At 48.4% G+C, this 26,319-nt stretch overlaps 1 protein-coding gene across 5 annotated transcripts in view; it reads left to right on the top strand.

Moving 5' to 3' along the window:
• The window catches only part of LOC135199465 (INO80 complex subunit E-like), a 103,114-nt gene that overhangs the window by 4,486 nt on the left and 72,309 nt on the right, over positions 1 to 26,319 (top strand). Inside the window, exon 1 of one of the 5 annotated variants that reach the window (XM_064227550.1) lies at positions 14,019 to 14,172. The exons of 1 other annotated variant lie outside the window; for it this stretch is intronic. The gene's annotated coding sequence lies outside the window, so the exon portion shown is untranslated. Of the gene's footprint in view, positions 1 to 14,018; positions 14,173 to 26,319 lie in introns of those variants that run through there. 3 more of the 5 variants (XM_064227552.1, XM_064227547.1, XM_064227549.1) reach the window with 3 other exon arrangements.

The following is a 26,319-nucleotide window of genomic DNA, read 5'->3' as shown; positions in this document are numbered from 1 at the left end:
AACATTGCAATTTGTATATGATAAATTTACATGAATGTGCCATGAAGAAATTGCTGCTGAAAATGCAGATGAGGAATCCGCATCGGCATACAAAATTGGATACCTGACGAAAATTCCGCACTTCGGCAACACTGATACCGAGGTGGAGGATCTTGTTTTGTTTCCACTTTCCCGGGTGACGTCACACCGTGCCTCTAGCACCTCATCCCATAGATATAAAAGCCTAGATGCCGCATCGGCCGGCCGGACATACGTCATCAAGTCCGCCATCTTGGCGCGGTAATTCAAACAATGCAGCAGGCTGCAGTATATGACGTTTTTTCGCCACTATTCGCTTAATATTGCACGGATTTTCTTGTCTGATGGTTCATTACAAAGCTTACATAATTTCCTACAAGGATCTAATAAAATAAAGTTGTTCCTTATTGTTTGAAAGTTAACTTGCAATGACTTGTTTTAGCAGGTAGGGGTGGGGGAAGGGGGCTAGTTGTACACAAATGTTAATATTTACCCATAACTATTGCTGTAAACAATAATTTGAAATGCTGTGATAAGACAGATTACTAAAGTAGGCCTACAGCTATAGATCTGTGCAACTTAAGTAAAATCTTTGTCTCTCGAAGTGCTCTGTTAAAAAATCCCCAATATAATTTTTGGCACAGGCCTACAAGTTTAAGTCATAAAACTGTAGGGTTGAGCCTAAAATAAACTACAGTAGGCCCTAGAATAACTAGGATTTCTGTGTTATCAGCCTTTGCATCTCTGCCTGCTCCTTTGAGCGGGGGGGGTGGGGGGGGGGGGGGGGGTTCTTCCATTTTTTGGAACGGGATGCTCCTCAGTGAATTCTGACCTCTAGACCTGGCTTTGGAAAATTTAGGGGGTATCAAGAGACCTCGTCTAGTGGCAAAAGTGACCTATCTCTAGACCTAATTTTATATGGTGAAATAATTATATAGAACTTAAATTTTTCACAAAACTACCTTTAATTTGCTCAGACTAGGATATATCATGATGGCAAGCATTAACAGTTCAATATAGCTCATCTCTAGAACCTTGTGTTGTCAAGGACCCAAATTATTATACCTTATTTGGGATAAACGGCCTGGGCCATCTCTATACTTCTACCCTTCCAGAAGGGGACCCATCTATAGACCAAAATTGCCAAAACTGAGCCAATCCTGACGAGCAACCCTGTATACCCGGTCATAGTAACCCCCCCCACCGAGAGCCTTTCAGCCTAGGCCACAATCATACGGCCAGTCTAATTTTTTTCAGCTAACTGTTCATTGGTTTGGTCACACATGTATAAATTTAAAGCTATGGGTGGCCTTATGGGTCATTAAGCCTATACTTTGAAGTAACAACTCTCAAAATGTATTGCACAATGATTTATTTTCATGATATTTGTTCTTACATTGAATGTATATATAACATTTATTGTACATCTGTGCATTTATTTATAAAATTATTCCAAGCAGTTTAAAACAAGATTTTTTTTCATTGCTGTTTCCAACAGGTTTATGATACTACATTGTAATGGATAAATCTATATGCATTGATATGAAATTAGCAGGCTATATCAAAACATCAACAAAAACTCATTATGTGCCTTGCTTGGCCATTTAGTTCTTATCACAAGGACCAGATTAACACTTTAATATTACATAGCTATTATGCAGTGAAAGAAATCTAGAAACATCAAATTAGTGTCCAACATACACGATTTACCCTATTGACCTAATGGCTCTTAAACAATATTGTTTTAACCATTTTTTTCGTAGGCTGTCTTATCACAGCACTTCAAATTATTGTTTACAGCAATAGTTGTATGGGGATAAATATTAACATTTCTTGTGTATAAACCTATGACCCCCATTCCCCTAACCTGCATAAAACAAAGTCATTGCAAGTTAACTTTCAAACAATAAGGAACAACTTTATTTTATTAGATCCTTGTAGGGAATTATGTAAGCTTTGTAACAAGCCATCAGAAAAGAAAATCCGTGCAATATTAAGCGAATAGTGGCGAAAAAACGTCAGATACTGCATTGTTTGAATTACCGCGCCAAGATGGCGGGCCTGATGACGTGCGCCAGCCTATTCAGCTAGCGGCCGATGCGGCATCTAGGCTTTTATATCTGTGCCTCATCCATTCATTAAAAAGACATGACTGATGTCCCACCGGACGTGAATGCATTATAGTTTGGAGGGGACGTAATAAATTTGTATCATTTAGTTAAAATGAATCCAGAGTGGTTAGAAATCTTCACAATATTTGGAAATGCAATTTGCACGGAATAGCAGACATCCCGTCCCTCTAGCACTGTCATCAATTGAAGACATGACTAAAGCACGTCAAATGTGAATGTATTATAATAGTTTGGAGGGACATAATAAATATGTGTCACTTCGTGAAATAAATCCAAAGTGCGTAGAGCAATTCGTATTATTTGGAAATGCAATTCGCACGGATTACTAGAAATTGTTTGAAAAAATGTCCTATATACAGATTCTTTTTCTTTTTAGCTTATAGTTTACCTATACGTATAAAAAAAAGGTCAGTTCAGTATCAGTTAACGTTCGTAGGGGATATAACGAATTTGTTTCATTTATTGGCTAATGAAAGGTGCATCAAGAGTACTTATTCTTTGGAAAAAGCACTTATATAATTACCCATGCCATATAATATACAGAGAGAGATCTATGGTTCATGCCATCACTCCCGGCTCTTTATCCCAAATAAAGGGCGGGGGAATTGGGGAATATTTTAAGTCATCCAGAATCATATAAATGTATAATTATTTACTCCTGTCAAGGATCATGGGTTTTTTTTTTTCTTTTAATTCTACAAAGAATGTACCCAGGCGACCTTGGCCACTTAGTGCAAGCAATGAATTTCTGTATTGTGATGTAACTGTTCTATTTATTTATTCCATTATAGTAGTTACAGAATGAAACCCTTTATCCTCAGGTGAAGCACAATCTGCGGGTATATATAAAAAGCCACGAAACAAAGAAAAATACTTTTATTCTCTTCTCTCTCTCTCTCTCTCTCTCTCTCTCTCTCTCTCTCTCTCTCTCTCTCTCTCTCTCTCTCTGCATGGGGGAAATGGAGAAAGATAGCAAGAGTAGTATGAGATAAGAAAATGCCAATCAAGCTTAAAGTCAAGATATATAACACTGTAATAAGACCAGCGTTAATGTATGGAGCAGAAACATGGGCTCTAAGAAGAAAAGAGGGAGTAAAGATTCAGACAACAGAGATGAGAATGCTGAGTGGATTGTGGGAGTATTGCTGTTTGAAAGATTGGAAAATGATGAAATAAGACGAAGGGAAGGCTTAGTAAAGATTACAAAAGTGATAAGAGAGTCACGATTGAGATGGTATGGCAGTGTCGGATCTAAAAATCTCTCTCATATATATCATATATATATATATATATATATTGTATATATATATATATATATATATAATATGATATATAGATATATATATATATAATTATAGTATATATATATATATACTATATATATATATATATTATGATATATATAATATCAGTATGATATATATATATATATATATATATATATATATATATATATATATTACTATATATATATATATATATATATATAGTATATATATATATATATATATATATATATATATATATATATATATATATATTACGGTTTTGATCGCCTCGTCTTCTCAGTATCATTAATTTTTACTTAGTTGCTAGAAGAGCAGCCAATTTTACACCCACCTTTAAAGCATTGGGGAGATTGGCATGTCTGGTCTGGGGGGAAAATAATCCGTTATCGACTAGACCTAGTGTATAGGGTAAGAAGGGCAGGTCGTAGGGGTTATATAGGCTTCTTGGGGGCTTTAGGTACTCCTAGCTTTAGACCACTTTTCCCACAAATCTGCTGGCTGTGTTTTTGCATCTTTCCAGACAATGCCGTAGGCAGTGTGCGATCCCAGGCCACTTGGAAATGCCCTGACTCGTCCTCAGTCTACGCCAGCTTCTGTTATCGGGCAGATGTGCGTGCCTGTGACTTGAAGTCTGCCCCTTTGTTTCATCGTTGCTGGATGGAGCCCTGCTCAGACATCACGATATATGTGCAAGCCACTAAGGACTACCGGTACGTCTTGAAAGTGCAAAACCTGACCAGTCCTATTCCTTCAAGATGAATCTTGCTACTTCCATTTTCAAATTTCCCTTTTACAACGTGGAAAGCCCCGCCTGCCCAGCCCTGGACATGTGGCTGGCCCAAGACACGTGGCGGGCCTCGCCCGCCCGTCCCGAGATGCCTGGCGGGCCTTGCCCAGCCGTCCTGGGACGCGTAGCTGGCCTCGCCCACCCATCCTGGGACACATGGCGGGTCTCACCCGCCCAAAACGGATGTGTAGAGGCCCTTGCCCGTCCGTCCCGGGACACATCCCGGGCGCCGCCGCCCATCCCGACATGTGTCGGGCCATGCCCACCTGTCCAAGGACGCCCAATGGGTCCCGCCCTATATCACGAGACACGTGGCAAGCCCACCAGCCTGGCCCTGGATGCGTGGCGGGCTAAGGACGCGTGGCAGACCTGGTAAACTTGGTTGGTCACGCTCGCCTGTCCCAGAACGCGTGGCATGCCCCACCCACCCGTCCAGGGACGCGTGGTGGGCCTCACCTGCATGTCCAGTGACGCATGGCAGACCCGTCCAAGAATGCGTGGCGGGCCTCGCCCACCCATCACGGGACACGTGGCAGGCCCCGCCCGCCCGTTCCGGGACGCATGGCGGGCCTTGCCAGCCCATCCCGGGACGCATGGCAGACCTCGCCCATCCAGACCAGGACACATGCCGAGCGAAGCCGCCCATCCTGGGATGCGTGGCGGGCCTGGCCCGCCCGTCCCGGAATACTTAACAGGCCTCGCCCACCAGTCCAGGGACGCATGGCAGGGCCCGCCCCCCAATCCCCGAACACGTGGCGGGCCCCACATACCCGTCCCAGGACGCATGTTGGCCCCCCGCCCACCCATCCCGGGACGCGTGGCGGGCCCCTCCCACCAGTCCCGGGACACATAGCGGGCCCTGCCCACCCATCCTGCGATGCGTGGCGGGCCTCGCCCGCCTGCACTGGGACATGGGGCAGGCCTAGCCTGCCTGTCCCAGGATGCATAGCGGTCGTTGGAAGCCCATCCCGAGAAGCATGGTAGTCCTCGCCCGCCCGTCCCGGGAAGCGTGGTGGGCATCACCCGCCGGTCAGGGGAAGCGTGGCGGGCCTCACCCGTCTGTCCCAGGACGTATGGCGGGCCTCGCCCGGCCGTCCTGGGATGCGTGGCGGCCTTTGCCCGTCCCGGGATGCGTAGCAGGCTTCACCCACCCGTCCCGGTCCCGGGACGCGTGGCGGGCCCCGCCCGACCGTACTGGGACAAGTGGCAGGCCTTGCCCGCCCGTCCAATGACAAATGGCGGCTCCGCCCACCCGTCCTGGGCCCTACCCGCCCATCCTGGGATGTGTGGCAGCCCATACCCTCTGGCACTTGGACGTGTGGCGGGCTGCCCGCCTGTCCTGGGATGCGTGGCTGTCCTTGCAAGCTCGTCCCGGGAAGCATGGTGGGCCTCGCCTACCTGTCCAAGGAACCGTGGCGGCCCTCGCCCGCCCATCCCAGGACGTGTGGTGAGCCCTGCCCACCCATCCCGGGACGGGACGTGTGGCGGGCCTCGCCCGCCCGTCCTGGGATGCGTAGCGGGCTTCACCCACCCGTCCAGGTCTTGGGAAGGTGGCGGGCCCTACCCGCCCTTCCTGGGGCAAGTGACAGGCCTCGCCCGCCCTTCCCGGGACAAATAGCAGGCCCCGCCCACCTGTCACCAGATATGTGGCAAGCCCGGCCCTGGACGTGTTGCGGGATCAGGACACGTGGCTGGCCCGGGACGCATGGAGGGCCTCGCCTGCCTGTCCCAGGACAAATGGCGGGCCCCTCCCCCCCGTCATGGGATACGTGGCAAGCCCGGCCCTGGACGCGTTGCGGGATCAGAAGGCGTGGCGGGCCTTGCTCGCCCGTCCTGGGACCCATGGCGGGCCTCGCCAGTCCGTCTCAGGACACATGCCGAGCGCCGCCGCCCATCCCAGGATGCGTGGCAGGCCTCGCCCGCCCGTCCTGGGATACTCAGCGGGCCTCTCCCACCTGTCCAGGGAAGCGTGGCTGTCCATGGCCCCCAATCCCCGAATACGTGGCGGGCCTCGCTCGCCTGTCCCCTGACGCATGGCGGGCCCCAACTGCCCGTCCTGGGACACATGTCGGCCGCCCGCCCACCCATCCCGGGATGTGAGGTGGGCCCCACCCGCCAGTCCCAGGACGAGTGGCGGGCCCCACCCACCCGTCCTGGGATAAGTGGCAGGCCCCGCCCGCCTGTCCCCGGAAAGCGTAGCAGGATTTGCCCGCTCGTCCCAGTACACTTGGTGGGTCACTCTCGCCCGTCCCAGAATGCGTGGCATGCCCCGCCCGCCCATCCCTCCCCGGGACTCATGGTAGGACCCTGCCCGCCTGTCCCAGAACATGTTGCTGGCCTCACCAGCCAGTCCCCTGACGCGTGGCAGGCCTCGCCCGACCATCACGAGACGCTTGCCAGGCCCCACCCGCCCGTCCCGGGACTCATGTCGGCCCCCCGCCCGCCGATCCTGGGACGTGTGGCGGGCCCCGCCCCCCCGAACCTGGACGCGTGGTGGGCCCTGACTGCCCGTCCTGGGACATTTGGCGGGCCTAGCCGGCCTGTCCTGGGATGCGTGGCGGTCCTTGCAAGCCGTCCCGGGAAGCGTGGAGTCCCTCGCGCGCCCGTCCCGGGACACGTGGCGGGCCTCGCCCACCATCCAAGGACAAAGGGCAGGCCCCGCCTGCCCGTCCCGGGACGTGTTGCAAGCCCCGCCCGCCCGTACCGGGACGTGTGGCGGGCCCTGCCCACCTGTCCCAGGATGCCCGGTGGGCCCCGCCCTTCCGTCACGGGACACGTGGCAAGCCCCGCCCGCCCGTCCCAGAACAACCCATCACAGGACGCATGGCAGGCGCCACCCGCCTGTCATGCCCGCACCCACCCGTCCCAGGATGCATGGCGGGCCTTGCCCGCCTGTTGCGGGACACGCGGCAGGCTTCGCTTGCCCGTCCCGGGACGCATGTTGGGCCTCGCCCACCCTTCCCATGACACGTGGCAGGAACCACCCGCCCATCCCGGGACACATGGTTGGCCTTGCCCGGTTGTCCCGGGACAAGTGGCGGGCCCCACCTTCCCATCCCGGGATGCATTGCGGGCTTTCCCCGCCCGTCCCAGTACACTTGGTGGGTCATGCTCGCCCGTCCCAGAACTTGTGGCGTGCCCCGCCCACACGTCCCCGATCACGTGGCTGGCCTCACCCACCCGTCACCTGACGCATTGTGGGCCCTGCCCGCCCGTCACAGGACACATGGCTTCTCTGAATCCTTTCAGTTCTCCTGGGGCTTCTCTGAATCCTTTCAGTTCTCCTGGGGCTTCTCTGAATCCGTTCAGTTCTCCTGGGGCTTTTCTGAATCCTTTCAGTTCTCCTGGGACTTCTCTGAATCCTTCCAGTTCTCCTGGGGCGTCTCTGAATCCTTTCAGTTCTCCCGGGACTTCTCTGAAACCTTTCAGTTCTTCTGGGGCTTCTCTGAATCCTTTCAGTTCTCCTGGGAGTTCTCTGAATCCTTTCAGTTCTCCTGGGGCTTCTCTGAATCCTTTGCTTTTTCTCCTGGCACTCCACCAATCCTCTCATTTTTCTCACGCTTTCTTCAATCCTCTCATCTTCCTTTCCCTTTCATGAATCAATAAAATTCTTAAGAAAACATTTCAGCATATTTATTTTCCTGCAACTTCAACTTCCTTCAAGGATTAACAAAGCAAACTTATTACAAATATACAATAAACTTTCCATACAACAAACACTGTCCTCAAATTTTTCACGTCTCATCCATCTTTATAAGGCCAGCGCCATTCCTCGAAGATCGCGCCACTCCATGAAGACAAACAGCTCTGCTCCTTCATTTCCAGTTGTCTTTCTCCGGCAGGGGTCTGTTTTTCCCCTGCAGGTTCTTCAGGTTGTAAACCAATTTCTCCTTCGTTCCTCGCAGCTGTCCAACCTCATCTTCCAGCTTTTCGTTCTGTTTGCCCTGGACACCGGTCTTCCTCTCCAGCCACGATTTCCTTTCTTTAGAAGGCATGTCAGCTCCCTTCTCTTGAGTTTCGCAGCCTCAACTTCACACTGGAGTCCACACTTTTCCTTCCTGAGGTCTTCCACTTCTTTCTGCAGGCACTCGAACCTGACCTCGACGTCTTTCCCGCCGGATTCGCGCTTTTCGGTCGCGTCCTTTTGTTCCTGGATGAGCCTCGCCATCTGCGCCGCTTCTTCGCTTTTTAACTGCAGGTCTTTCTCCTTCTGTCGTACGAGTTCCTCTTGCCTCTCAACCTGGCTGTTTGCCTCTGCCAACCGCACTGTTAGTTCCCTTATCCTCTCACATAGGGCATCGTGTCTCTCCCCAATTTCCTTTGTCTTTTCCATCAGCTGCTGATTTTCATCTCATCTGTGATCTTGAGGAACTTGTCTTCCAGCTGCCGATTTTCCCTCTTTTCTTGGTCGTTCTCCCTCTTCAGGAACAACGTGTCAGCCTCGAGCGAGTAGGCCCTTTCTTGCCAGGCCTGCTGTTCCAAGACCTCCTGAGTGATCTGGATCGCACGAGTGTGTTCTTCCCTTCCGCCCGCCTTCTGAATCTCTTCATTGTTGTCGAGCCTCTGTTGCAGCTGAAGAATTATCCTGTCCAAGTTCACCTGCTGCTCTCTCTGGCACCGGATGGTGTCTCGCCAAGCCGCAAGTCTCTCCTTCAGTTCCTTCTCCTTGGGCTATTCAACTCCATCAACAGTAGTCAGGAAGAACCTCGCCAGTGAATAGGCAGCCACAATAAACAAGATGACTATTCCTGCGTTAGACTTCTCTCCGTATTTCGAACAATATCTGGAGTTCTGGACATACCTAGTTCACATACTCTCCTCTCATTCTCTCTCGATTTTTCGTTGATTTTCTATATTCCACGAGAGATATTGCGATTTATCAAAATATAGCAGAAAATATTCTGAACATTTTTTTAATTCTGCCTTGTCTCTTTGTCTCTTGGTGTTATAAATTGCTGAAATCTCTTTCTCTCACTCTCGGGGATTTTTTTGTCAATCTTATCTGTTAAAATAAATTTGGGGATTTTCCTTTGTTTACCTTTTTGTCTATAAGATAAACAATAGTATACCTACAGGCGGACAATTGCAACTTGGGGGAAAAATGGCCATTTTTCTAAGGCAAGTTTCATTTTTATTGAATTTTACAGGATAACTAATTAAAAGATACAATTCTAAACGAATTAGCCGAAACATCAAGAGAAATATATATATATATATATATATATATATATATATATATATATATATATATATATATATATATATGTATATATATATATATATATATATATATATATATATATATATATATAATTAACTACTCAACCATAAACATTTTCAAAAGCTGTAGGTAAGTGTTAAGATTTTAAATGTATATCATATGGATACAAAGACAAGATGAACTGAAATTTAATTATATTACATTTTGTCCTACATAAAAGTGAAAAAAGATATAAAGGAGTACAATTTTATTAGAACATAACTCGCGTTCGTAAACTGAAATGCAATATGAAAACAAAGTAGAAAACACTAACATCCTTCTTCCTATTTAAGGCGAAAATGACGCTAGCCATGAATTAGCGTGACTCGACGCGACGCGTTTGGTGTGAGCGCAACCTTAGTAACACGTTGCGTATGTTTAACATAATATGCAGGCAGCTTTCTGAATTTCGGAAATATTTGAGACTCCTTGTAACACATTAAAAATGGGATGTAAATATGCAATTCCCAATTATCTTATTGTTTGAGAACATAGAAATAATGAGAATTGTTTTGAATGAATGCGGTTCAGTGACCATTAATCACCTGGAATCTGAATTCAGTCCCAATTCAGTAACAGAACAAAAGTAAACACACCTTTGATTAACCACAAAGTCATTTTCCAGGGAATACATGTTATGTGACTGGAAATTCTTTGTGCAATTCTGTGACGGACGGTTAATTTGAATCACAGTAGTTTTAAAGAATGTTGTATTCCAATAAAATATGCAGCACTCCTACAGTACTGTGTAACCACACTACATCATCAAATTGTTTTAAAACTAAAAATTTCATTGAGATGATGAAAATTTTAATTCTATTTTCAAGTGATCAGTCATTGACTAATTAATTATGTAGTATACTACCGGGTGTTTCGAAATTAGAGCTCCCCCCCACAACTCCATAGAACAAATAGAAAGTTATGAAGTTTTCTGCTATAGGCTATCTCCAAGTACATTATCTTAAGTTTCTATTAAGTCATTTTTCATTTTACGTTTCTTGTATTTTCAGACTGAGTGACGGAGTTAGATACAGCCATGTCTAACGACTTGGAGGAAATCAGATGGATTGACCGAATCCGGGCTATAACCTTCAGAGAGGCCAGAGATGCTGGCACATCCTTCATTTCACGTTCCTGGATAGCTAAATACATTAAAAGAGATGAATCCTTTGTTAAAAGAAACCGGAACAAATATCCATATGACTGTCATCGCAAAAAGAGTGAGAATCTTGCAAGGGCTGAAGTCCTTTCTCAGGAGTCAAAAGACATCATAGCTGAGGCATTGGGTAGACCAAGAAAGTCTTTATGTAAATTGGCATTTGAACTAGAAACAAAAAGGGGACAGAAGAGAAGTTATAGTGCTGTATATCATGAGTTGAAAAGATCTGGTATCAAGCCGTTTCATGTTATCAGCAAGCCCAACATCACTCAGCAACAGAGAGAAGACGGTGCATGGTTTTGTGGTTCATTTCTTAAAGATTGGGATGAAGCTGACTTTCTCCATGTTGCCGCATCAGATGAATTCTTCATTTACACAGTCAGGAAGCAAAATCATAAAAATGACATCATTTGGGCTGCAAAGTTTGATGATATCAGCGATGACATGTGCTATCACCAAGTTGTGAAATTTCCTGAATGTTTGGGAATTTTTCTCCGTTTCACAGCCAAACGGTTAATGTGGATCATCAAAGAAAAAGGACAGTCATGGAATGGTGAATACTTCAGAGAAACTGTGCTTATTGGTGAAGTATTTCCTTCCCTCAAAGATTCTGAAAATGTGTTATCTGTTGAAGAAGTCACATTTTTACATTATAAGGCACCATGTTTCAAGGCTCCTCAGACACAGGAGCTGCTTCGAAACAGTGGTATCGATTTCTTCTCGTCAAGTGAATTTCCAGGTAGCTCCCCTGACCTTAATGTGTGTGAAAACATTGGTAGTATCTTAAAGGATCGTGTTGAAGCGTGCACAGTGATCTATGAGTGTATACCAAGCCTCGATGACCTGTGAAGAGAGGCAACCGAAGTGCTCAGGGAAGTGGAGTTTGAGGCTCAGCTTTTTTGTGATTTACTGAAATCATAGGTACCCCTCAAGAATGCAGGCTGCAGTACAGGCAGATGGAGGCCACACAAAATATCAAATACTCAAAGAGAAACTTAAATAAATACCTGTTCTGAATTACTATTGTTTTTGTCCATATCAATTTTAGTTTATGCTGTAGAGGGGGGGGGGGGGTGCCGCCTTTAATTTTGAAACACCCTGTATATATGTTCATACAACCGAGTAACCTACCTATCATATTGGATATCATTTCTATCGCTATAGAATGCATTCACCTACAATTCCAGTACCTGTTATTTAGTATAACACTGAACCGTCTTCTCTACCAGAGAGAGAGAAATGGCAGTTACATTTGCTTTGAACTTGAGAGCACTTTTTTTTTTTTACCTGGTGCAGTAGTTTTCATCAATTGAGACACAATAATCCATATTTAAGATATTTAATTATCTAATTAATTTTTTCTTGAGACCACTAAACTAAACAAAAACAAGAAAGTTCTGGCACATTTCATAATCATACAAACTCGCATTGTTAAGAATGCAGAAGTCTGTAGAAATAGTTATGTATGGAATATATTAGCTAAGAAAATCTACTAGTAGAGTTATGGTAGATTAAGGCGAAGGAGAGGTAGAAACTGAACCCAGAATAGGATGTTTGAAAAGTGAGACCCATAAAACCAGCGCCTGCCTTCGACACAACAAAATGTGATGAGGCAAGTTGTAAGTGTTGAACCTTGACCCACCCATCAAGTGGGTGGTTACGATGGATCACTGCACCCACTAGGATTCGCCCAAGGGTAGGGCCGGAAACAGTAGGCATTCAAGTTCAACCAATTAAGAAGAAATAGGGTGCTCTCCAGTTGAAAAGGAGTCTGATTTATCCTTATTTTCGATTACTTATTGAAAACAAACTAATGATGACATATGACAGGGAAAAAGTTTTAATCTGTCCTGGGTCCTGAATCAAATATCGGTGCAAATACAATAGAAGCTCAACTTCTCACTGCATAAAGAAAACATAATTTCAGGTCTATTTTAAATGTATTATGATGTAAACAGATATTACTATAGTAAATTCGCATCACCGGTGCATCTGATGTCTAGGCCAGTCCCTTAGGACGCTCCTGAATGGCTGATGATAAGCCAATCACAAGGCTGGAAACCCTAAGTTTCTCTCAAGAGTTCACATAGGCAGGATGTATGTTCCACCTCTCATGAGGGATACATCTTTCAAAAGGATCCCTCAGGAGAAGTGGAACATACATCCTGCCTATATGAACGCTCCAGCCCTGTCATTGGCTTATCAACAGCCAATCAGGAGCGTCATAAGGAACTGGCCTAGACATCAAATGCACGGCTGATGTGAATCTACTATAGACTGAATAATGTGCACTACTAATTTTACTTCAACATAAATGTCATAAATGACATGATAATGGATTAGCGATCTGGGAAGATAGAATACTTAGTCCGCATAATTATGGTTGCCACTTGATCTTTACAAGTTTTGCAGAGCTCCAAAGATATATTTTTGAAACTCTGGACATTATCTTGCTGATAAGTCTTATCTTTTATAATATTGTATTTGAATGAGAAATTGTTTAAAAGTAAAAAAATATTGCAATTTGTATATGATAAATTTACATGAATGCGCCATGAAGAAATTGCTGCTGAAAATGCAGATGTGGAGTCCGCATCGGCATACAAACTTGGATAGCTGCCCCGTAGACTTTTTATTCCGCATAGCAGACGAAAATTCCGCACTGATCATGACACAAATTAAAGAAATCTAAATTAGAATATTGCGTAGGAAAATAAGGAGGGGACAAATTGAAAACGAAAGAGAATAATGACGCAAACTAAAGAAATTAAAATCAGAAGATTGCTTAGGAAAAGACAAAGAGACAAATTGAAAACGAAGGTAGAATAATGACACAAACTAAAGAAACTGAAATGATAGATTGCGTAGGAAAATGACAGAGAGACACATTGAAAACGAAAGAGAGAATAATTAGGCAAACAAAGGAAATTGAAATAAGAAGATTGCTTAGGAAAATGACAAGAGACAATTTGAAAACGAAAGAAAGAATAATGATACAAACTAAAGAAATTGAAATCAGAAGATTGCGTAGGAAAATGACAAGAGAAAAATTGAAAACGGGAGAGAGAATAATGACAAACAGGATTGTAAGGTTACGGAAACATTTTATCCTGTAGCTAAAAATGTCTTTATATAATGTCATTATCATAATTTACGTAAATATAACTATAAGGCTGTATATAATAGCATCGATTAAATTGACTATGAGATTTAACAAAGCCGTGTCACTTTGTAAACAATGTCAACCATTTGGCAGTTGTCTTTTGTTCCTTTGTTTTGGTGCTATTCGTTTCAGTCTGCTTAGCAGTGCAAAACTGTTTTATTACCAGTGATGATGTGAGAGAGTTACGAATTATTTAATTTAATTTTTGATTACTTTTATATATATAAATAAAAGATAGAGATGTATTTTAAGGCATAAAGCGTCTTATTTAAGTACTATTTAAACATAATTATATAGAAAGAACGTTCGTTTGTTTACATCATGGGCGCATAAGGAAGAAAGCGACGGTCATCGAGACGTAAAGGTAAAGAAACGAGTTGTTTATCGATTAATTTCGTTAGAAAAATTCTGTTTTAAAAGCGCCATTTTACTGTGAATTGTTATACATTATACTGGTCATACCTAGGATAGCCAGACTTCGTGTTGTCTTCACAGACTACTACTGTTACTAGGCTACCTACCTATATTAGTAGTAGCTATGGACCTCTGCTTCAGAACCGCCGTATTTGTATTGAATACCTATTTTATTTTTAGCCATTGTTGTATTTTAGACTTGAAAATATTATTTACTTGTGTTTTATTACCTGTTTTTATTAAATTACCAAATCTAAGCCATAGTGGACACCACCCTTAGGCTACTAGCCTAGGTAGGTAGGCTTTTCGATAATTTGGGGGATCACAGTGCGAAACGGGGGTGGGGGTTGGTTGAGATGGTGAGTTGATGTTTTGGGAGAGGGAGAAAGCGGTTAAATAGTTACTTAAATCCAATTTAGGAGCACCTACAGTTTAGTTGGCCAAGATTATCGTCTGCTAGATAATCGACAGACGAATACAAACAAGGTGCCGAGTATGTTTTGGCGCGATTTTTGAAAACGTGCAGTACTAGATTATAGAAAAGCCCAAACCAAACGAACCAACCTAACCTGACTTAGGGCGTGTGCCTTAACCTGGCCGGGGCCGAAACGAACCAACCTAAACCTGACCTAGGGCGCGTGCCTAACCTGGCCAAGGGCTTTGCCCCCTGGACCACCCCAGTATAGTAACAATGATGACCTAACCTGACGTTAGGGCACCGTGCCCTGACCTGGCCAGCCAGGGGCAAAAGACCCCCCAGTTCTGGTAACAAAGGTTGTAACCTAACCAAACGAACCATACTAACCTGACTTGGGGCATAAAATTGTCTTCCTCTTTCATGAGGCTCATTGTTCCCTCTTTGCAGTGTTCATATTGACCACTAAAATCGCCTAAAAGGCCACTTTTAAAAAGGAATGAACGTGACACATCAGTATCATCACAGAACTTGAGCAAGTCCAAAAATGTAACCGGGTTAGCAGCGGCAAAAGCACCGGGATGAGGAGTAGACGATGACACCATGTTGACTGTTTGGAATAGTCATGCCTCGCGGGTCTGGTAGGTCTTCCAGGTCGATGGGACTACGGCAAAAGGTGTTGCACAGCCTGGCCAACTGAATGCAAACTACCCCCAATTTATAGTTATTCAGATTAAGTTTATGCAACCTTTTCAAACACTTATTTGTTCCGATACGTAATACACCATCGGTCCTTTAACAATAGGAAGTAGCTAGCGGCAGCTGGAACGGTCGTAAGCTTCGAACAAGGGGAGAACGGTAGTTAACTGCTTGTCCGATCGTCGCGCGCCGCGCGACTGGGAGGTAAACAAACCACTTTTGCTTTCGGCCGTGTGTGGGAAGGAACGGTGTTCGCCATCGCTCTGCCCGCTTGTCGTTTGCTCATCTTTGAGTATTTGTTTTCTCTTTCTGTATATCGGAGTGATTGTAAGTACTTTTTCTCTATTCAATTGATGTGCAATGAGTGAATTAGAGGAGATTGAGATTTCACCGCGCCCTCCAGTCGCCCGTAGAGTGTGTCCCGGGCTGGAGGGACGTAAATGTGGGGGGTTCAGGTCTTCTTTTGTGGAGGTGGACCCCCACGAGGTTTGTTCTCGTTGTCGAGGGCGAGAGTGCTCTCGCAACGAGCCATGTATGGTTTGTATGAATTGGTCCGCCGGAGGCCCAGTGGGTGCTGTACGAGGGCAGGAAGAGACTTAGGCCGGCCAAGAAGTCATCGGAAAGTCCAGTGACTCTTTGGTGACGGACACTTCGTCCTCTTTCTGCCTCCCGGCCAGCCCCCCACGGTTTGCGCCTTCCCCTGCGGGGGGGGTAGCGGAGTCCTTTTCCTCTCTCGATCCGTCGAGTGTGGAGGAGGGCGCCCGCTACCCGGACGTACAGTTGTATTCGGGGTCTTCTGTCCGCTCTGGGGGGGGTATTTCGCCCCCCAGGCGCGGGGAAGCCCCTCCTATTAACCCGACTGTTGCTTCCGCAGGTGTGCCAGCAGCGAAGGACGACTTGGGACGGGTGTGGAGTCGCTGGGACTGCAGGGCAGTGCCCAGCATCCAGGGGTTGTTGCTACAGCGGTTGGCGGGGCGGGGTCGGCCGTGGTCAACTCATGGTGCGGTGACCACCACGACGAACCACATTAAACTACCCCTGCGTATGAGATCCACCACACATCTTCCGTATATATGCCTCATATAATGTCGGTGACACCCACGGTGGCAGTACAAAAACCAATTGCCGCCGTTCCAAAGAGGACGATGCCACCACCACCTGGATTTTTTCCTTTGCCGACCCCGGACTTCCGCTGCCCCAAGAGTACCCCCTGGACCTGCCGCCAGTGCCACGGATGACGATGACTGTCGACAGGACGCCTGGCTCTCCCATAGTACCTGCCGTGCCTGCCGTACCTGTGGCCGCTCCAGCGACTCTTTCCCTTTCAGGTACACATTACCTTTCAGATGTTCCTGCTGTTCCTGCTGTTCCCGGACCTGTTCCTGCCGTTCCCGCTGTGGTGTTGCTGTAACAGTCTCAGGTCCTTCCGGACAGGTGCAGTGCATTTTCGGGCCCTGTTGCTTCGGCAACTGCCCCGGCTCCCTCCTGGATGGAAGACCTGACGTCTGTCCTGCGGAGCCATGGCGAAGAAGAAGAGGAAGAGGAAGAAGGGTGTCGTCATCGTCTTCATCGTCTTCTTCGTCGTCTTTTGGCTGCCTCTCCTTCCATTCGACTTCTAAGGCCAAACAGCCGAAAGAAGAAGAAGACGGTTGCCTCCTCCCCCCCTAAGAAGACTCCTTCGGGATCTTCTAAGGGCCCGGCTCGCTCAGGCGAGCTGGGGAGCTCTTTTTTTGCTGGCTGGTCCTCCTGTTCCTTCGGGTGCGGGGCCCGTCGCTTCTTCTGCAAAGAAGAAGTCGACGGGGACCAGAGGTGCATCAGCCTCGGCTGGTGCGTCCTCACCTGGTGCTAGTGGTTCTGACCGCTAAACCAGGTTCCGTCTCCGGCTGCTTCTCGTTCGCGAGAAGCACCGAGTGGACGCTCTTCTAAAGAGGACCGTCCAGCCAAAGTTTCGACGACCGAGCATCGCTCGCCGTCAAGACAGCGGCACGGAGCAGAAGACTGGCGAGAGTCGTGCACACGACTCTCGCCAGGCCAGTGGACGCTCTCGCAGCGACCAAACCGGCTGCTCGGGCTGACGTGACGGTCACTGACCGGCCACGGGTTGAGGCGAGGAAGGAGTCCCCACGGCCGCCGGTACCAGCCACGGCTGGTACCAGCGGTTTGACGCGCCGAGAGGACGCTGGCCGGTCTCGACGCGAAAGGGAGCCTAGCAGGTCACCCGTCCGCCGCTCCCGATGGGACCGGGCGGAGACGGTGACCAGCGGCAGCTCGCCTGACGCTAGAGAGCGGTCTCGACGTTCTCAGCCAGAGCCAATCGCCCCAGGCGAACGGCGACGCTAGGCCTACTGCTAGACCGTCACCGCGGGTTGACGATCGGCAGCAGCCCTCTACGCACGCTGGTCCTGCCAGCGAGCGTGGGGGCGGGGGAGCGTCAGGGTCTGCCTCTCCTATACCTTCAACCTCCTCGGGCTATACCGGGGAGGAGCGACGTACCAAGGAGCGATCACGAGAGGTGCGCGCTCGTCGACCCGGCTATGACGCCGTACGGCTCAGGCACGGTCTTAGGACCGACCAGGACGTACGCGCAAGTAGTTGGAGGCGACCGTCAGGGGTCTGTCGCTGTTCCTCCTTCTGAAGGAGGAGTATCGAGGGATATGCTCTTAGTTGGAGGGAATGGACGGTCCTACTCCACAAGACGCTGTGACGCCCGAGATACAGAGGAACTTCGCGGAAGTCATTAAGCTGATGCGTCTGCATAATGGCCTCGCGGAAGGATCGCCGCTACCACCATCGGAGCCCACGTCCCGGCTCGAGTCATTTTGGGGGTCCCAAGAGGGAGCCCAAAATGATGATGGGGTTGCCACGATCAGAGCTTGCGGACTCAGTCCTGGATCAGGTGGAGAATCTCGTCTCAGGACGGGAGGACTCGCTAAAATCCGGACGGTCCTCTAAGCTGCTTCCTCCTCCTCTACAGCGGCAGAGGCGTTTCTACGTGCCATCAGAAGACCACCGATTACTGCCGAAACAGGTTAACCCAGGAGTTAGCGAGGCTGACTCCAGGTGTGTCCCTGCAGCAGCTCCTGTCGGAGAACCTATGGTTCTCGCAGCAGGAGGCACTTGCCCTGGAATCTACCGCTATGGCAGCATTCCAGGCAGTTTCCTGGTTGGATTTGTGGTCCCTCACAATATCCAAGGTAGCGGCCCGGCTCCGGAGTTCTGCTCTCGAAGACGACGCTTCTTTTAGGAGACTGTGCCAGTCTGGAGGAAGAGCAATCTCTTACCTCGCCCATCAGACTGCTAACCTGTGGGCCAACTTGGTTCTTCGGCGTAGGGACGCCAGTCCTTACCCGAGTGACCAAGGGGGCTGGGCGTGAGGCGGCACTCGGGCTAAGAAATGGACCTCTTAGGAGTTCCCCAGCTCTCTTTCCTGGAGAGATGGTGGACGCTGCGGTGGAACGGCGGCGCACTGACGAGAGTGACCGCTTAGTTGTTCACCAGGCAGTCTCGAAGGTTTCTGGGCAACCTCGAGTAACTGCGGCCAAACCAAAGAGCTTGGCTAGCGCTTCCACGGCGGCGAAGACGGTTGCACCGTCCAAACCCCGTGTGAAGACTCCAGTTGTTTCGACTTCTGCGAGAGGAGGCCGCAACCAGCCCTCCTCCCAGCCCTCCTTTCCCCGAGGAGGTGTTGGGAAGAAGTCGAAACAGAGGAGGGAAACGCTAGGGACGGCGTTCCCCACCTCACCTGCTGCCGGAAGTGGGGGGGTGCCTGGCGAGCCATTGGGCGACTTGGCAGCGCTACGGCGCCGAGAACTGGATAGTAGACGTCCTTCGGGAGGGATATCTACTACCCTTCGAGTCTCGGCCCCCCCTCATCTCCAAACCGGTCCATTCTACAGACCTATGTCCGGGGATACAGCAAAGGACAACGCTCTTCGACAGGAGATCAAGACCATGCTGGCGAAACGAGCTGTAGAAATCGTGGAGGACCAGTCACCAGGCTTCTCGCAGCCTCCTTCCTAGTGGAGAAGCATCGGGGGGCTGGCGCCCCCCGGTGATAGACCTCTCTCCCCTGAATCGCTTCGTTCGCACGACGCGGTTCACGATGGAGTCGGCACGCTCAGTGCTCGACTCAATCAGGGGAACGATTTCATGCTTTCGGTGGACTTGAAGGACGCGTATTTTCAAATACCCATCCATCAGTCCATCCAGAAAGTACCTCCGCTTCATCTTCGACGGGACGGTGTACCAATTCAGGGCACTTTGTTTCGGTCTCTCAAACCGCACAGGTGTTCACGCGAGTGTTCACTCTGGTGTCAGCTTGGGCCCATTCGAACGGGATACGTCTTCTGAGGCTATCCTACGACATTGGCTGGTCCTGGCGAGCTCCCGCTCGCAGTTGCTACAGGACAGAGATCGACTCCTCAAGTTTTGTCGCGATCTGGGGATCGTGATAAAACTACGAGAAGTCCGATCTCGAAACCCAAGCAGAAGATGAAGTACCTGGGTATGCTGATAGATACGGTAGCAGGGCAAGTCTTTCCCGCAGACTTGCGTATCAGCAAAATTCAGGGAGGCAGGCCCGCCGGTTCCTGTCGCGGCAGGAACAGGCAGCACAGCAATGGCAAAGTCGTGATCGGCCATCTGTCGTCACTCGAGAAGTTAGTCCCTCACGGGCGTCTTCACCTGCGGTCTCTCAGTGGAGGCTAAGGGAGAGTTGGTCTCAGGCCAAGGATCCTCCTTACTTTCCCGTGGCTATCACGGACAAGGTGAGGCAGGACCTAGCCTGGTGGCTCGACGACAAGAACCTCTTAAGAGGAGTGCCCATACGCACTCCCCCCCCGGAGATGCTTCTGTTCTCAGACGCATCGAACCGAGGGATGGGGCGCACACCTGGAGGAGTTGCTGACTGCAGGTGTGTGGGACCATCACGAGAAGCACCTTCACATCAATGTCCTGGAAACTCAAGGCGGCGTCAAACGCTCTCCAAGAGTTTCGGGACCGCTTGGTGGGACACTCAGTGGTGTTGATGTGCGACAAACACCACAGTAGTGGCATATGTCAACAAGCAGGGGGGGCTAGTGTCTCTTCCGCTCCATCAGTTGACGGTGCAGGTGCACGAGTGGGCCACGGCTCACTCGATAGAGCTGTCAGCACGCTACATTCCAGGCTAAGAGGAATGTAGTAGCGGACAAGCTCAGCCGTCGGGATTCAGGTGATAGGGACCGAATGGTCTCTACACCAAGATGTGGCGGAAAGGCTCTTCAACCTGTGGGGGCGACCGGTCGTAGACCTGTTCGCCACCCGGCACAACAGGAAAGATCCAGGTGTTCTTCTCGGCCGTGCCGGACCCATGGGCAGCTGCAGAGGACGCTCTCCAACACCCCTGGGACAACCTCTTCGCTTACGCCTTTCCTCCCTTCTGTCTGATTCGGGAAAGTGATCAGTCGAGCGCTGGTCACTCCCAATCTCAGAATGATCCTGGTGGCTCCCAAACGGCCTCAAGCCGTTTGGTATCCGGACCTGTTGGCTCTTCTTGCAGACGCACCGAGAGAGCTACCCAACTGGCACAACCTTCTAGCCCAGCCACACGTAGAACGGTACCACCGCGCAGTCCAGTTCCCTTCAACTTCACGGCTGGCTGTTATCCACCATCTCTTGCAAGACGAGAGGCTTTTCTCGTTAGCGCAGCAACAGAGATGGCTGGACACGTCAGACAGTCCTCTGCAGCTGTGTACCAGGGGAAGTGGGCCACCGTCTTCTGTGGTTGGTGTCGTAGACAGGGTTTGTCTCCTCTCAGAGCCACTCTTCAGCAGGTAGCGGATTTCCTCGTGTTTCTTCGCGACGAGAAGCTCCTCTCAGTACCCACAGTTAAGGGATATAGAGCCGCTCTGGCTCTCGTCCTAAAACTGAGGGACTGGATATCACGAATTCGTTCGAGATATCCTTGCTAATGAGGAGCTTCGAAAGGTCTTGCCCACCCAGGGAACTCAGGCCCCCTGCGTGGGACGTGATCTCGTCCTTAGGAGTCTGACTCGAGCACCGTTCGAGCCACTCCGAGATGTCGTCAGACAGGGATCTGACCCTCAAGACCTCTTCTTGCTGGCCCTGGCATCGGCGAAGAGAGTAGGGGAACTACATGGCCTTCTTATGATGTTAAAACATACCAGAGGCTGGGGATCTGTGACGCTCGATTTCGTCCCGAACTTCGTAGCTAAGACTCAGAATCCGTCGATCCCTGACGACAGGTTCGAGTCTTTCACGATCCCCTCCCTGCTGACTTTACAGATAACGATGCGGATGAGATGCTGCTTTGTCCTGTGAGGGCGCTACGGCGCTAATCTGAAGAGAACTCGACATCTCAGGCCTGAGTGTCGACGCCTCTTCGTTAGCACTGGGGTCAAGAAGAAAGAAATCTCCAAGAACACGCTTTCTTTCTGGCTACGTGAGGTGATCAGGAGAGCGTACGAAGCTGATGGTAGCGACGACATCCGTACGCTCCGTCCGAGAGCCCACGAAAGTCAGAGGTATCGGACCCTCCTTAGCGTTCCGTAAGAACTTCTCCGTGGCGCAAGGTCCTGAAGGCAGGTGTCTGGGCCAACCCAGACCACCTTCACGTCCTTCTACCTTCGGGATATTGCCCACAAGTCCTTGGATACTTTTTCCTTGGGACCTGTGGTGGCTGCTCAACACGTTGTGTAAGCTTACCCAGCACCCGAGCAGGCAGAACAGCATCGATTCCTGGTATGACTGGGAGAATGAATGCTGTGAATGAGAGAGTGACTGGCTCTCTCACCATCTTTTCTACCTCTACCTGTGGGCAGAGGGATACGGTCGTTACCTTGCTGGATAGGAGTCCGATGCAGGTAAGCTATTCAACAGAGCTCCAGCCTATCTCTTTAACTAGAGATAGGAGTAAATATCCACCACTTTCTCAACAAGGGGGAGAAAGTGGAGGCCAACATGAGACAAACCCATTACTTTACATTTGCTCATGTAAGGAAAAAGTTCTTACAATGCTGGTACGAAGAGATACGCTTGCCTCTCTTTAGTACTCGGCCCAGAGGTCTGACCATGATCCTGCGGTGCACACCCCGATCAATCGGACAGAGGCTTGGATCCCTCCCTCGCTCTTACGACCAGGGAGGCATTCCAGGGATGGACGAACACCAGTCTGTTCATCAAAAGACTCAGATTCCACCCACCAAGAAGTGAGTCTTCCTATTGTTAAAGGACCGATGGTTTGTATTACGTATCGGAACAAATGACAATTTGTCGAAAATTGCATTTTTCCTAATAACTATACAAACCTGAGGTCCTTTACATATAGTCCCTCCTCATGCCACCCCTCACTCTGCGTATTTTGCATGGGCCAAAAGCAAAAGTGATTTGTTTACCTCCCAGTTCGCGCGGCGCGCGACGATCGGACAAGCAGTTAACTACCGTTCTCCCCTGTTCGAAGCTTACGACCGTTCCAGCTGCCGCTAGCTACTTCCTATTGTTAAAGGACGATGTTTGTATAGTTAGGAAAAATGCAATTTTCGACAAATTGTCATTTTGTACAGGGGGAGGCGGGGACGAGGTTGGTGTTTTGGGAGGGGGGAGAAAACTGTAAAATAGTGATTATAGTTACTTTAATCCAATTTATGGTTATTCAGATTAAGTTTATGCAACCTTTTCAAACTTTTTCGTACTGAGGTGAGGACCTGATTTCGGAGACATTCAAAGCGGGCATTACAAAAGGGGATAATGATACATAGCTATTCCCAAACTCCAAACTACAATACTGGTTTTGAGTAATACTTTACCCCTCTGTTTAGGTGTCTCTTCCCCATTCTCAAGGTTGTTCTCAGGGTTCTGCCCTTACCCCCACCCCCCTTAGGTAGGCCCCGTACCTGCCCAGTGGTGCGGGAGACTTAATATGAGATGACAGAAACGTATTTCCTTCTTACTGAATTTAAATGATTGCACAACTAAATTGTTTCTAAACTAAACCACCAACTAGGCTACAGGTTATCAGCCATACCTTACTCAAAGGCTGTGAAATTAGAATTCTCTCGTTCTAGCAGGCGACTTTCTGTGGGTAGAATGTTACTTCAAATCATGACTGCATTTTGCTCTTGAAAATGTAAATTTAAATTGTTTTAATGTTTGTTTTTATGAAAACATTCAGTGAACTTACCTTAGTCTTGATAAGAACTATCAAAAACCTTGTTCCTTCTGTGGTCCCTGAATTGTGGGACATAAATGTAGTAGCTTTAAAAATATTTATAATAAAGGCCAGAAATGTCAAAAATTCACATTAAAAATTAGTTTTATTGTAGTATCTTACCGAACAATTATACAGCCGTGATTTCCACGAGCGGCAGGAGACTAAATTCAAATTTAGCGCGTAGGCGTCGCCAACACTGGTGGTGATGACGTCATCTCCTCCACTCGCGGGAGAACAGGTACAACTGCCCAGGTGAATGCAATTCTTTCCTGCTGGCGTCCGGCGTGAACATCGGTGGTCGGTGCGGTTGGATGACTTTGCTTCGCTTTCTTCTTGTGGATGATCTTCGGAATTGGTGAAGTACTCTTTTGGCGTTGTTGTTATTTTGCTTATATTTAGGCGTTGCCATGTCGGGATTCTAGTCCGTCGGGAGTTAGGTTTTGCAATCTCAGGATGTAAAACTAGATTATCCAGTTAGAATATGATTCTCACACTAAATGTGTTAAGTGTAGGGGACAGGTTTGTTCAGCAGATCGAACATGTAACGAGTGTAGTGATTGGACTGATTCTCAATGGAAGTTTTTTAGTTCATACTCGGAGAAATTAGCTAAAGACAGAATTAGAAAAGCAGCGCTTAGGGAAAGTAGGCTTAGCTCTGCTTCGTCTTGCGATGCATCTGTTCCTTCTGTTTCTCCTCAAATTGTTATGTCTCCTTTAACTACATCTCCTATTCCTCCTACTAATCCCACTTCTCCGGCTTCCCGTGTAGTTTCTTCCGACACCATTGCCAGTCTGGAATAGAGGTTAGATCAGAAATTTTCGGTACTAGCGAATACGGTTTTGCAACTTGGTAATTCAGTTAAGACTGTTTTTGGAGAAAGCGGCTTCAGGTAAGAGTGTAGTTGAGGGTGCGTCTGTCTGTCCTGACACGTCTCCTAGACAAAGGTCACTGTCCAGCTCCCCCGCACCGGGGAGAAGACATACCGGAAGTCCAAGGGAGTCGATCGGGATTTGCCCACAGACAGGCGCCTCTCTTGTTGAGCCTGTTGCGCCTCAACAGGGCTCGGTTAAGCGTTGGAAAGGTGTTGCGGTTAGACGCCTTTTGAATGATTCAAGCGATTCGTCTCCGGTCGCGCGGCGCTCTTGGCGAGATTCGCCCGTTTCGCGTCCCTTAAAGAGGCGTTCAGGCGCTGATTCTTCGCCTCCTCCAGTCAAGCGGTATAAGGAGCCTGAGAGTAGGGTTGCGCCTCGGCCGTTAGCGGCTCGTTCGTCGCCTCAATCTGTGCCTTTTTCGGCTCCATCTACTAGTAGAGATTGTGGTTTGTTCCGATACGTAATACAAACCATCGGTCCTTTAACAATAGGAAGTAGCTAGCGGCAGCTGGAACGGTCGTAAGCTTCGAACAAGGGGAGAACGGTAGTTAACTGCTTGTCCGACAGGTGCGCGCCGCGCGAGGGTGGGAGGTAAACAAATCACTTTTGCTTTCGGCTCGCGGGTGTGAAGGACGTGTTCGTCATCGCTCTCTGCCCGCTTCATCGTCGTATGCTTTGTTTATATTGTGTTTCTACTAATGGTTTGTTTGACTTGAAAATGAAACTGTAAGTACACTGTTTTTCATTTTCATTACTTAATTATGAACCAACATGGAGCTATTGCGTAGATGCGGCGATTTCCTCTCTTTTCATGAATTGAACCTTGAATTATGTCTCGGTGCCGAGGGCGGGCGCGCTCGCGCCGAGTCATGTATTTGTTCCGACACGTAATACAAACCATCGGTCCTTTAACAATAGGAAGTAGCTAGCGGCAGCTGGAAACGGTCGTAAGCTTCGAACAAGGGAGAGAACGGTAGTTAACTGCTTGTCCGACAGGTGCGCGCCGCGCGACTGGGAGGTAAACAAATCACTTTTGCTTTCGGCCGCGGGTGTGAAGGACGTGTTCGTCATCGCTCTCGCCCGCTTCATCGTCGTATGCTTTGTTATATTGTGTTTCTACTAATGGTTTGTTTGACTTGAAAATGAAACTGTAAGTACACTGTTTTCATTTTCATTACTTAATTATGAACCAACATAGAGTTATCGCCGTAGATGCGGCGATTCCTCTCTTTTCATGAATTGAACCCTTGAATTATGTCTCGGTGCCGAGGGTGGGCGCGCTCGCCGCCGAGTCATGTATTTGGGCGAAAGTGTGTAATTGAAAAATGTAAGTACTTTTTGTTCCGACACGTAATACAAAACCATCGGTCCTTTAACAATAGGAAGTAGCTAGCGGCAGCTGGAACGGTCGTAAGCTTCGAACAAGGGGAGAACGGTAGTTAACTGCTTGTCCGGACAGTCGCGCGCCGCTGCGACTGGGAGGTAAACAAATCACTTTTGCTTTCGGCCGCGGGGTGTGAAGGACGTTGTTCGTCATCGCTCTCTGCCCGCTTCATCGTCGTATGCTTTGTTACATTGTGTTTTCTACTAATGGTTTGTTTGACTTGAAAATGATACTGTAAGTACACTGTTTTCATTTTCATTACTTAATTATGAAACAACATGGAGTTATCGCCGTAGATGCGGCGATTTCCTCTCTTTTCATGAATTGAACCCTTGAATTATGTCTCGGTTGCCGAGGGCGGGCGCGCTCGCGCCGAGTCATGTATTTTGGGCGGAAGTGTGTAATTGAAAAATGTAAGTACTCTTTTCATTATATTTTTGCCCTGTGCGTTACGTTACCGAGAGTGTGATTGCGCTCGGCACGAGCCTTTTAATTTTGTATAATAGAATGCAATGAA

Source organism: Macrobrachium nipponense, chromosome 25 (assembly GCF_015104395.2).
Source record: "Macrobrachium nipponense isolate FS-2020 chromosome 25, ASM1510439v2, whole genome shotgun sequence".
Classification (NCBI taxonomy): Eukaryota; Metazoa; Arthropoda; class Malacostraca; order Decapoda; family Palaemonidae; genus Macrobrachium; species Macrobrachium nipponense.
Note: the sequence above shows the minus strand (reverse complement) of the source record. Positions and strands in the feature narration are given on the sequence as shown.